The 12,293-nt window shown below is 36.8% G+C and overlaps 1 pseudogene; it reads left to right on the top strand.

The window, feature by feature from the left end:
• LOC139117858 (heat shock cognate 71 kDa protein-like) overlaps positions 1 to 12,293 on the top strand; it is a 46,789-nt pseudogene that overhangs the window by 31,641 nt on the left and 2,855 nt on the right.

Below are 12,293 nucleotides of genomic sequence, written 5' to 3'. Positions count from 1 at the left end.
GCGTCCCGTTTGCTCTGCATTGCAAAAGCAGTTACAAATGAGCGGGAGTCAACTCCTGTATAAGCAAAAACCCCTTTAAGCTGATGCAAACATCACTTTTTTGTGTAGTTGAAAGTTGAATTTTCATAGCTGCATCATTAATGCACAGCAAGAATTTTAATTTCGTCCAATTCTTTACAGCTGTCCTGGCTACAATTCTCTCTGGAGACAAATTAAAAGAAGTTTCCGATCTTGTACTTCATGACGTGGCTCCTCTGTCCCTTAGTATTGAGAGTGCCAGTGGAGTGATGACAGCCTTGATTAAACGTAACACCACAGTTCCGACAAAGGTGACCCAGGTATTTACGACTGACTCAGACAACCAGCCACGCGTGCCCATCCGGGTCTATGAAGGGGAACATGCAATGACAAAAGATAACGTGAGTATTTAAAACGTACACAACTTGTTTCAGTGGCGGTAAAAATTTTTAGAGGAGGTGACTGGAAATCGGACACCTAATCAGTACATTACCAAGCTATATAACAATTATATAGTGAATTTAGTGAATTTGGTAATTAGGGAGCTTTTATTTATTACGGGGGTTGGGCCGGAGGAAATTAAGGTTGGTCCATCATGTATGACCTTCCCCCTGATGCACCTTTCTAAAATGTGACCCATATCTCCCTCCAAACTCAAACGTCTGAAATGTGTGTATAGCCTAGATTGAAATGCACACTCGGTTATAATACAAGCAAATATGTTTAAGGGACATTTATTGTAGCTTTTGGTCATACTTTTAGTTTTCTTGTTATGTGTATCAAATGCTAGTTCCTGAAGTGTTCAAATCCCTATAGCATGTTAATATGCCAAGTATTCGGCTTCTCAACAAGATGCATAAAACGTTTAATGACCAGTGCTAATGTTGACATATGAATTTTTATCAGAACTTGAATTCAATGTTCAACAATACAATGCTGACTGCGAAACAATACGATGTCTTAATAAGCTAAGGGACCTGACAGAAACTACTGAGAGGGGAGGCCGGTTTTTTTTGGGGGGGGCCGAGGGGTCGCAATTTTTCGCTTAAGAATTTTGAAGGGTCATGAAATTTCAACCGTTCTTTGGGTCACCATTTCGGCAACTAATAAGAAGCCAAGATGTAGTGATTCGTGCATACAGATCAAATCATAGGAGTCTATCGGCAAACTATTAACACAGTCGCCCCACGAAACTTAGCTATATCTTTACATTTTAATAATTTATGTTGGATAATCCCATGTACTTTGCTTAATGATAGATGTAAAAGTGAATGTGGGTACAAGACATTAGATTTTAAGATTTCATTGAAACTGTTGATTCATTATAAATGGTAGTATATGAGAAAACTATGGACAATATTTTCCAGTGTAAAACTTGCAATATTTGTTCATTTACAGACGATACAAAATTGACAGAAATGTACTTAATAGTCGCGCCAGCAGCCAACTGACTGCGCACGCGCAAGTTCAGAATAAGCTATGCGAGACACTGAAAGTGACTAAAATCATGGGCGCCACCAAGTTTTTGAGTGCTCATAAAGAAACATAAAGGGAGTATGCCAAGTCCTCGCCATCAATAAAACCTATCACTAGCATTACCCAGTAAATATCATTTTTAACTTTTAATTGATACAAGATATCGCAACCATCACGAAGAGATCAATCTGTTCTGCATATGAACGTGGACTCACGCTAAAAATGCTGGGATTGAAATCACATGTAGAAAAGCCCCCTCTGTATCAACAACTACCTGCAAAAGGTTTACAGCAGGTTTTCAGCATTCAATATGAACGTTTGGCAGTACAGATGCTATGACAAAGATAATGATCCATGACGTTTAATACGTCCTTATTGAACAACTTTTGGTTTGTTATCATCATAAATGCAAACATTATGTACAGAAATTGGATTTATTTGACAAATAAAACAGAAACTCTGTACCATGCCCTTGTCTGACAAAGCAAACTATGAACATCAGTGAGTGACAAAGTAAATTTGGAGTTTGAATTTATTTTCTGCGCAATGTGTGATGGTCTTACTAATGTAAAAAGCTAGTAAAATAACTTTTTTTCTTTCTTACACTAATCATGAATCAACAGTATTATTGACAATGTAAGCGACTACTGTATATCTTCATACGGAAATTTCTAATCTTAAAACCTCTGGCGGGACACCAAGGGATACATAATATTAAGAATAGGGTGGTTACAAATGCACATGTGTACAAGAAATTTGATTTTGGAATTTCACCAAAAATTTTGATTCACTTAACATGGTAGCACTGTTACTCTACCAACCGGTTACGATACTTGTATTGTCTAAAGGTGTAAATGTGGCGCTCACCTTCCGGATGCGCACCAGAAGCCTGTGACGTCATAGCGTGCATTCTACCATGGCATCGTTGTGCTTCGCTCTTACCTCAGCGCCCAGATATCGCAAATTCTTCGCTATTGAGACAGAGATCGACGTTGTAAAAACTCCACTCCATGAAAATGTGTACATAACGTAGGAGTAGGTAGTTTCTATCACTATAATCGACTGCTGAATTTTGTATGACGGCAGACATGTTCATTACAGTTACAATGTCTTCCGACCCTTCAAATATCTGCCCGTAGTTTTGAAACTGTACATCTCAGAATTGAACATGTTGTTTATGTATTTTTTGTTGCTTTGCAAATTAAATTATTTTCGGCCCTATTTACGACTGTCACGTATGTATTGCCGACGGTGTCGAACTCTGCCATTTTTTTTCTATCGTGTCTGACATTTTCTTCAAACGCTTTGCAATTAGTGAACGGATCATTTAAATTGCCGTGCAGATACTACTGGACGACACATTTTATGAGTTATTTTCGTTTCGCTGAAAAGAAAAAGACGATTGATTCCCAGACCGTGGTATTGTATCACAGCTAGTCTTTCAAAGTGGCGGCGATACTTCCAATCCAAAATATCAGTGAAGTATTCAACAAATGTGTTATTTATGTCTTAGCAAACATTTGAAGGCTCACTTAATGGCCATGGCTATTTCATTTGGCCTTTCACGATATAGTTCTTGAGATTTCAGATTTTTTTACTTCGGATGTTGACGGCGGCCATTTTGTTTCGCTGTCCAGGTCAGGTTATTTACATACAAGGTACTGGCTCTATATACTATTCTATTAAAATACGCGCGCCGCCTCTGTAGAACATTAGTAAACGTGTGAACTACTCGTTAATGCTCTTTTGTCCCATATTAGGGTAAGACTGCATTAACTTGCATGGTACCTGTTAATGTTCCATTGTTAGGTTTATCTTGTTCAGCTGGTGCTATGATAGGAACGTCAGGTCTGTGACGACATACTCAATACCACGGGCATATACATATGCTTGCGCAAGAACTATGTTGACATTGAAAAAATATACTCCCCATCCATTTTTCAAAGTCTAGATGTCTATACTTTTAAATTTAGAATCTAAAAAGAGTTTTAGAAATATTGCGAAACAAATTATAATTTAGTTACCTATTTTCGGACACTTAACTTCAGTAACGCGTATTGATCATATGCAAATGTGACCGGAACGTCCCTTCCACATATATAGCTTATTCATGCACAAGCTACCCAATGGGACGTGTGCTAGTTTTTTCCAAGAGCTTTGGTGCCCTATCCTATGATATATACGATAAATCACATGAATTGCTAGCCAGAAACTTTTAGGCTGCGTTCAAAAAAAGGGGGGGGGGGCTAGAGGAATCGCGTTTGAAATCGGTTTTTTTTCAGATCCCCCCTGAATACCCTAAAAAATTTTCAAGTCCCCCCTCAAATTATCATAAAGCCGTATATTATTTATAAGAATGCACGCAGAGTAAAAATGAACATGAATTGCGTTGTTCTGCACGCAGATGTTCAACACTACCTCTTATCAGCAGGTTGCAGCTCCATATTCCTAGGGTAAGTTCTTAAATGATTCAAATTTTAAAAAATGCATAAGTGGACTTTTTTGATTTCTTAGTCTAGCCGACTTGAGTTTATTCAACTCTGGCCAGGTCAATGGCACCAGCTGAAAAGCACACAAAAATGACAATCATGAGAGAGTATGAAAATTGTGTACTCCTGGCTACATTTTACCAAATTTTGAAAAATGAACAAAATGACCTACCGGAATTTTTTTCCCAAAAGTACAAGACATATACAACTTAGATGCTACTTATAATGTTTTACAAAATTGCGATCCTAGAAGTTAAAATATTCCATCAAATTTAATGTTTTCATCTCAGAAAGTTTGGGTGTAATAATGGCAAATTTGATAAAAAATAAATGATTCCATTTAGTCACACATTTTTCCATTTAAATTAAAGTCTTTACTGTTCAAAGTTTTCTTTTGTGTTATTGTACTACACTGCATGAACTTGAAATGAATGGTTTTATATATTGATTTTAAGTGATTTTAGAAAAACTGACTATTCATCGTACATTTGTATAAGATTAAGTATGGTAACCCCATCTTTTTCTCTAATATTTGATTGTTCTCATATGCCAGAATTCAAAATTCAATGGTAACTGTTAGTCCCCTAGTCTTCTGTGTGTTGCTTTCTGGTTGGATCTTGTGTACAAGTAGATGTATGTTTCACTGTCAATTGAGTGTCCTATGACCGAAACTCTTCTTAAACTACATCAGAGTCAGAGCTACATGTATCACTGTCACTGTCAGTGTGTAGTAGCAGGGCAGTAGTTGTATTAACTTTTTATTTTGACAATGTATTTGTTCAGTTTATACAATTGCGTTCTTGTTCTACTTCCTACAGCATGTTGAGCTGTCCTGTACTCAGCTTGCCAACACAGCCTACGTGTACCGTGCATTTGTATCATTCAATTATCACCAATATTTAGACAAACGGGCTTTGTTGACAAACTGAATATTTTGTTTTTCAGCATGCTGTAGAGACACACCAAGATATTGTGTTTGATATATTGCGTAGAAATATGAAATATGAATAAATATATTTGTAAGTATAACCAATGTACTCCAAGAAGTCCAATCAAATGCATTTTGATACACTGCCTTATTAAAGTTTCATTAAATATGCAAATAATCTATTGATTAAAATGTCATATATATGAACCTTTTACTGCAACTGACTCTAGATATGATCAGTAAAAGGCAAAGGATCAATTGAAATCAATGCACTGAATATTGATATATAGCCTAATTACTGACATTAATTTAACATTTAAATGAGCTTGACATAAGAATCTCACTCTTCGTGAACCGTGTGTTTTGAACGCTACAAATGAAAATAAAAGCCAAGAAAAAAGAGAATTAAGGGCTGTACTATTTACATTTGTGTACACGTAAATTCCAAATCGGTTGAAATATAGAACTAATGCCCGACACCGTTATGTTAAATTTAGCAGGAGAACACTCACTAGACGAGTATTATTGCAATATTTATCACATTGTTGCACGAAAATCGATCCATTCCGATTCTAGAGTCTGCATGCCAAAGTTGAACTGAACGGAACATTGCAAGTATAATGTAAATATAGTAAACAAAAAGTACTATTTAGCGACATTGTCAAATCCCTACCTGTTGGGTGTGCGGTAGTGATCAAATTCCCAGCTGCCGGATTACGATGTTCGATCAATTTCCCCGCACTCCCGTCCCCGTGGTAAACACTGATAAGTACATTACACGGAATAAGCAAAAAAAAACAACACAAAAACCCCCAAAAAACCCCCAAAAAACACAACGCGATAAAACCTGGCTTTTATATCCAATACCAGCGGGAACAGAAACAAAAAAAACAATTGATTCAAACATCATATGAAGACCATTGGCTAGACAAAGTCTTCAAAAGTCATGCGTTAAAACAATGTCTGTTTTCGATGATTTTCGCATGGTTACGTTATACAACTTTAGAGTCCTATTCGAACATAAGGCTACATGAAAAATACGAAACAAATAAAAAAGTACTACGAACAGCTATCGACAATTTCACAATCTTGCAAGACAAAATAAAGACATACGGCTGGACACTTGGGGAATATAGGACACCATTCGGGCCTCCGGCCCATTCATTTTGTCAAAAAGTATCGATCCGCTACAGAGTTGTTTGTTCATTCGTAAATGTTCATGACCCCGGGACGGCTATCCGTGTTTTGATGCATTCAGTAATGATTGACAGATAAATGTATCAAAGTTAACAACGTTTACAAATTTCACGTAGCTGACAAATCCTGTGATTGGCAGCGTTGAGATAATAGTTTGGCCGGGTTCTCGGAATTCAGTCTGTTTTACTCAGAAACAAACCGCTAGTCTCCATAGTCATAGTTGCGATGCAAATCTTGGCTTTGAAGTGATCACCTGAGCATTCCAATACGTGGTTAATGTCTTCGAGCGAGAGTAGCTAGCGAGCCGCAAAGAAAGGGTTATATATGTCATGTTCAAAATGACAGAGACGATGAACTTTTCTTGTTTAAAACATCAGGACACCGTGTGAATTGAAAATTGGAGGTCAAGTCAAATATTAAATGCCAAGGAGCAAATTAAACTTTCTCTCCCTACCCGAGCAATGTTAAAAAGTACGGAGAGTGTGTTGATTTCGCGCATTCGACACCATCAGCATCACTCAATCGTGTTTTTGCTGTCGTGCTTAACATTATCACTCAACCGTGTTTTTGTTGTCGTGTTTAACATTGCAACTTTCTGAATAGTGGAATTTCACTTGCAGAATGGACGTCTTTCATACGTTTATGATTGCGGCTTCTTGGATGGTTCAGTATTGCTGTTTATTTCATTTTACGGACGAGGTAATTTGCCTGTAAGTTTCATTAGGAAGAAGCGATAGTGGTTACAGAGTTCCTGGCCGCCTCTAAATTTCACAAAAATGTCGTATCGACGTTTTCATCTTTTCACTGTTGTCGCCGTTTTGATTTCGACTTTCAAATATTAAACTTGTCACTAGGAATTTGTTTTGGCGTACGCGGTTGCTGCTACGAGTAGCTGGTTTGCCAATGTGGGTTTCGCGTTCATCACACGTCCTGTAGACGACAGACTGCCAAAGTATATTGCTTGAATTTCACTATTACTTCACCATCAATGCTTCCATCTAACGTTTATCCTTCGATTCACGCTATTATAAGACCGCAAACATTTAGCAACTCAAGTTCAGTGTGTATGATATGAAACACGGCAGGAATAAAAAACACGAGCGCAAGGAGATGAACGCGAACCGGTACATGTCACAGCCCCTCGTGAAGGGACTGTGTTTATGTCGATAAAATAAAATAAAATAAAATAACACCATTGAAAGTGGTATGCTGGACGAGAGAGAGAGAGAGAGAGAGAGAGAGAGAGAGAGAGAGAGAGAGAGAGAGAGAGATAGAGAGAGAGAGAGAGAGAGAGAGAGAGATGAACTAGAAACTGCTCTACAGTATCTTTCTCACGTTGATTTACGAAAGTACGACAAAAAGCCGATCGATTTTTTCCACTGAAAACTTGAACGTAAACATTCGAATGAAATAACACAACATCACTTTTATTTTTGGAGTCTTGAGCAGTCTATATAGCACTATAACGCTAAATTTGTATTGAGAAAGTGGTACTGTATAGAGATACTTTCGGTCGAGCGAAACGTCAATTCGGAAAGGGCAACGCGTATGGCAGTTGGCAGAAGTTATCGGAGCTATCTATGCTTTAATAATTATTTGTAGTCCTGTGATCAGACATGACACCTCACACTCTGAAAAAGCCGTAAAATTACTTACCTGCTGTATATCAACAACCTATCACTGTATGGTTCTGAAAGAAAGCTCATGACGACGTTGACTGTATGCGCTTGCGCACTTGATGTTGCACGTGATCTAGGGCTGGACCGTTTTGTACTAAAGGGTTGGGTTGTTAATACTCTATATAACTTTTGTCTCCATAGGACCTTGCCACCAATTTCCTTATTTTGATGTTTGTTTGTTTTTTAAGATTCATCAGCCTGTTACTGGAGATTTCCCATAATTCATCATGATTGGTACAATCGAAAACATCTCAGTGGTCTACTGTGTCTCCCATGTGTACATAATTTCACAGACTAGTTTTTAAAATCCTGAAAACGTACTTTTATGGACACCATTCTTCTCAATTCCTATTTCAAATGATTTAGAATAACATGCTTGATTGAGAAAGAAGATAGCATTTTTGCAAATTTTTCCTCTGATTGTGCCTTCAGCCATACAGAACAAAGTGATGGAAAGTAGGGAGACTAGTTGCACTTATTTTATGAAACAAAAGGATATTGATTTATTCCAAGCAGAAAGACAAAAGAAATGTACTAGCTTACTTTTCACAGAGAATGACCCTTCAGTTTGTCATAACTTAGTACCAAACAGTCTGGCATTTGTACGACTTGCAGAATATGACTTGTATTGTTATTTAACGATTTCTGTGAAATTTATAGTGAAATATCTAAACATACTTTTAATAGATGTAATTAATTAATTATCTAGAGGTTTTATATTACTGCTTTCAGACAGAACGAAAAAGTGCTAAACATTGTAACGTTGTGTGTACAAATCAAACTGAATTGTGGATAATTTATTGTACCGTGAGTTAATGCTACCTTAAGGTAGTATAAGTAGACTACCTAGAGGCTATGCAAAATTACTCATGGCATATGGTTGCGTATAGAAATGTTCGAAAACATACTACGAATATTGGCAATTTTCTGAAATTTCCACAAATGATTCATTGAAAGATGCTTTATTGAAAAATATAAAACCATGTCACCATGCTTGATTTAAGAGAACATCATAGTTGTAGGGTTTCCTTTGAGAAGCCACTGATGCAAAAGTGCTGACTCGGCACTTTTTCATACGTTTTAATATATTAAATAGGTTGTATCTTTGTTATTGGATCAGTAACTTCAAACTTCATGTTTATATCGAAAATACTACATGTAGAGGACAAGTATATCACAACTGTAGTAATGCAATGTACATGGCATTTTGTCAACTTTGGTCAAAACTCTATTGATATATATTCCTTAGTAGGAAAGTATCTTAATTATGTTAGTTAGTTATTAGTAATGCAAAAATGCTAAACCACTTAGACTAATGTTATATCAGAGTATTTTCAATTTATTTAGCAAGTTTTGTCAACTTCGGTCAGGTCAATCCAGATATATATCTGTGATGAGAAAAATTAGTTGCATACACAAACGAACAGTGTCATTTTGTCATAATTCTGGTGATTTCCTTTAGTAAAATATTCTAGGTGGTACATCTTCACATGAAACTGAAGGTATTCTTGGTCATAGCTGTTAATTTTAAATATAATTTTTAGTAAAACTGCGGAAACTGTGGCATGCCAAAATGACTTCTACCTAGTAACTCATTCAAAAGGAGATATCTATGTATAATCCACGCTTGCTCACCCATCCCTTTAGCAAGGAAATAAGAACAAAAAGATGTTTCTAGGGATTCAATTTGCTGTTAAATGATGATCCTGAAAGTAGTTCCGGCAGTGCTAATGTGTTGTTTACACTACAAGATAATCTGTTTGCAAATGTTGACATAGAGATTAATCCTCTGATAAGGAAGTAGGGAAGTGGGGTATTCCTAAGTTAATGGAGCTTTCCCGTAATGAAATGTTTATCGAGATAAGGTTCAAAACAAAGGAACTGGCCAGTTTCGTTACCGGTGGGGTAGAGTAACCGTGATGGTAGTATTGTTGTGAAGTTTCTTTACAAAACTCATTTAGACGTTAAGTTGCATCCATCATTAAATTAGCGGTGTAAAATGTAACCCTACCCCTGGCTATTTAGTGAAACGTGACCCTCACTCTAAGGTAAGTTTGTAAAACCGGACCCTCCCCTTTACATCCGGCCAACCCCTCATAACTTAACTTGATAACCATATCGTGTTTCATTCCAGTCTGCGGTAGGCACTACGTGCATTGAAGGGATTAGGGGCATGTTGCCCTAAGCTAATCTGAGTGTGTCAGTAATTCAGTGTGGGGTGTCTGCTTGTTACAACAGGGGATTCAGAATTTACTTAATAAACACAGTAATAATACCTTTGATGATCATACAATGCATTGCTAAATAAAGGTAATTGTAAAAGCTAAACTCTTATTTCCTAATTAGTGTCTGCTGTGAGTCTATAATGAATCATCAGCTCTTGCTTGTCGTGCTTGAAATATCTTTCTGAGAATGTTATTTAAATGTTTCTTTTAAAGATTGCCAAAGTGCAATTTATGGCTGCAAATGAAGAGTCAATGGTCCATTTTGGTATAGGTATCAGTTCCAAGGTGGCGCACTTCGAAACTTGATGTTGAAAATAGTTCAGAATTTTATGTCCAAAAATGTTTCAATATTAATTCTTTCAGGGTAAGATATAAATAGGGATGATATTCCTAGAAAGTCCTTGAATATGAAAACCTCTTGGAAAGTCCTGAGACATTAATCAAATCTCCAACAATTTTTCATAAAGGATAAGTTGATCAGTCAGTGATCATGTTTGATGTTTGGTCCCTCTAGTAAACTGATGCTTTGAGTGAGGAATTGATGTTCAAGTGCGCAGGATTAGTTTCGTTTTCATCGATTTCTTGTAAACCTCTTTAATCATATTTCATACAGAATAAGTTGGGAAAATTTGAACTAACTGGTATCAATCCGGCGCCCCGAGGAGTACCACAGATCAAAGTCACATTTGAAGTAGACGCCAACGGTATCCTGAATGTGTCTGCTATTGACAAGAGTAATGGAAAAGAAATTAAGATAACCGTCACAAATGACAAACGTGAGTAATCCTGAGCCGTTGTTCAGTCTGCTTTCGTCGAAACTTCTACTCTGATCTATTCAACGTCTTGTATTTAATTGCTCTTGCAGGTTGTGCATTCTCTATGAAGAGAAATATTGTTTTCTTAATTTTTTAATCTGTCGGTGTGATGTATAGCATATAGCATGGTTTAATAAGGCAAAAGGACATAGCTGTGCAGTATCAATGACTTTTAATTACGCTGGCATTGTCTTGTAGCGTGTCTGTCCAAGGATGATATCGAGCGACCTTTAGCCATGAACAAGCTGAAAAGCTATGCTTTCAACTTGAAGAACACTCTTAAAGATGAGAAACTGAAAGACAAAATCAGTGATGAAGATAAAATAAAGATAATTAATAAGGGTCAAGAAGTTATCTCCTGGCTGGACGGCAACCAGGTATGTGAATTTTGACATGTCAGGTGGTGGTTTATGGTGCATAGTGACTTGAAAGAAAGTGCGTTATGCAATTAGCAGCCTAAAGTAAGATATTTATCAATAATAATGATTGTTTTTGTCACTGAACATAGTTTTCGTAGATCTAGAGCTTAAGGAAGCAACACAATTCACAATCAATACATAGTGTAACACCAAAGTGACAGCTTTTTCGAGATGATCAACCACTTGTTTGTTACATTAATGTTTTGAAACTAGGAAAGACTAAAGGAAGTGTGCGTATATAAAGGGTAGGCAAATAGCGTTACAACTTTAGGAAGCAACAAAATTCGTCTACAGTGCACAGTCTTTGTTGATCCCATGGATAGCTATGGCATAACGAGCGACCAATTTTGTTATATATTCCATTAATGTTTGGGAAAGTGAGAAAAGACTTATCTAAGGAAGTAGGCTTATGTTCAGAGCAAACAAATAACATTTGTTCCAAATTCTCTCCCACAGAATGCAGACAAGGATGAATATGAAGAGAGGCTAAACGAACTGGAATTGGTAAGCAAATCTATCATCAATAAGGGAGTGATCAATTCTTCAGCCTGGGAGGGGCCGCTGGATTATTTTTTTGCCTGGCTGACCCCTATTCAAAGTTTCGAAAACAGGATGGCCCCTCTCACTCGAACGTGTCAATTACACGGTTAGAGGTGTTTCTGTGTTCAGTCCATCGGTATACGATATATTATATATATATATATATATATTATATATATATATATATATATATATATATATATATATATATATATATCGTATACTCGTATTTTGCGCGGAGCCGCACAACTTCGAGCCGAAGCCAAGAAGTTGTGCAGCTTCGCGAAAAACACGAGTATACGATGAGGTCAAACAGACAAAAATACTATGGAATTATATACTTTATCACATGAACAGTCTTATTATTTTTCTTTGGACGTACATTGATCAAAATTATTGTAACAAATGCATGGATTTCGTTGCACTTTGTGTTTACGGAATGTTTTGAGTGATGAAGGAAATTTATCGCCTGCCAATACTCTTTGCCGAATTCGAAGATTAAAATAC

This window comes from Ptychodera flava, chromosome 18 (assembly GCF_041260155.1).
Source record: "Ptychodera flava strain L36383 chromosome 18, AS_Pfla_20210202, whole genome shotgun sequence".
Taxonomy (NCBI): domain Eukaryota; kingdom Metazoa; phylum Hemichordata; class Enteropneusta; family Ptychoderidae; genus Ptychodera; species Ptychodera flava.
The sequence above is the reverse complement of the archived record's forward strand: the minus strand, read 5'-3'. Positions and strand labels throughout refer to the sequence as shown.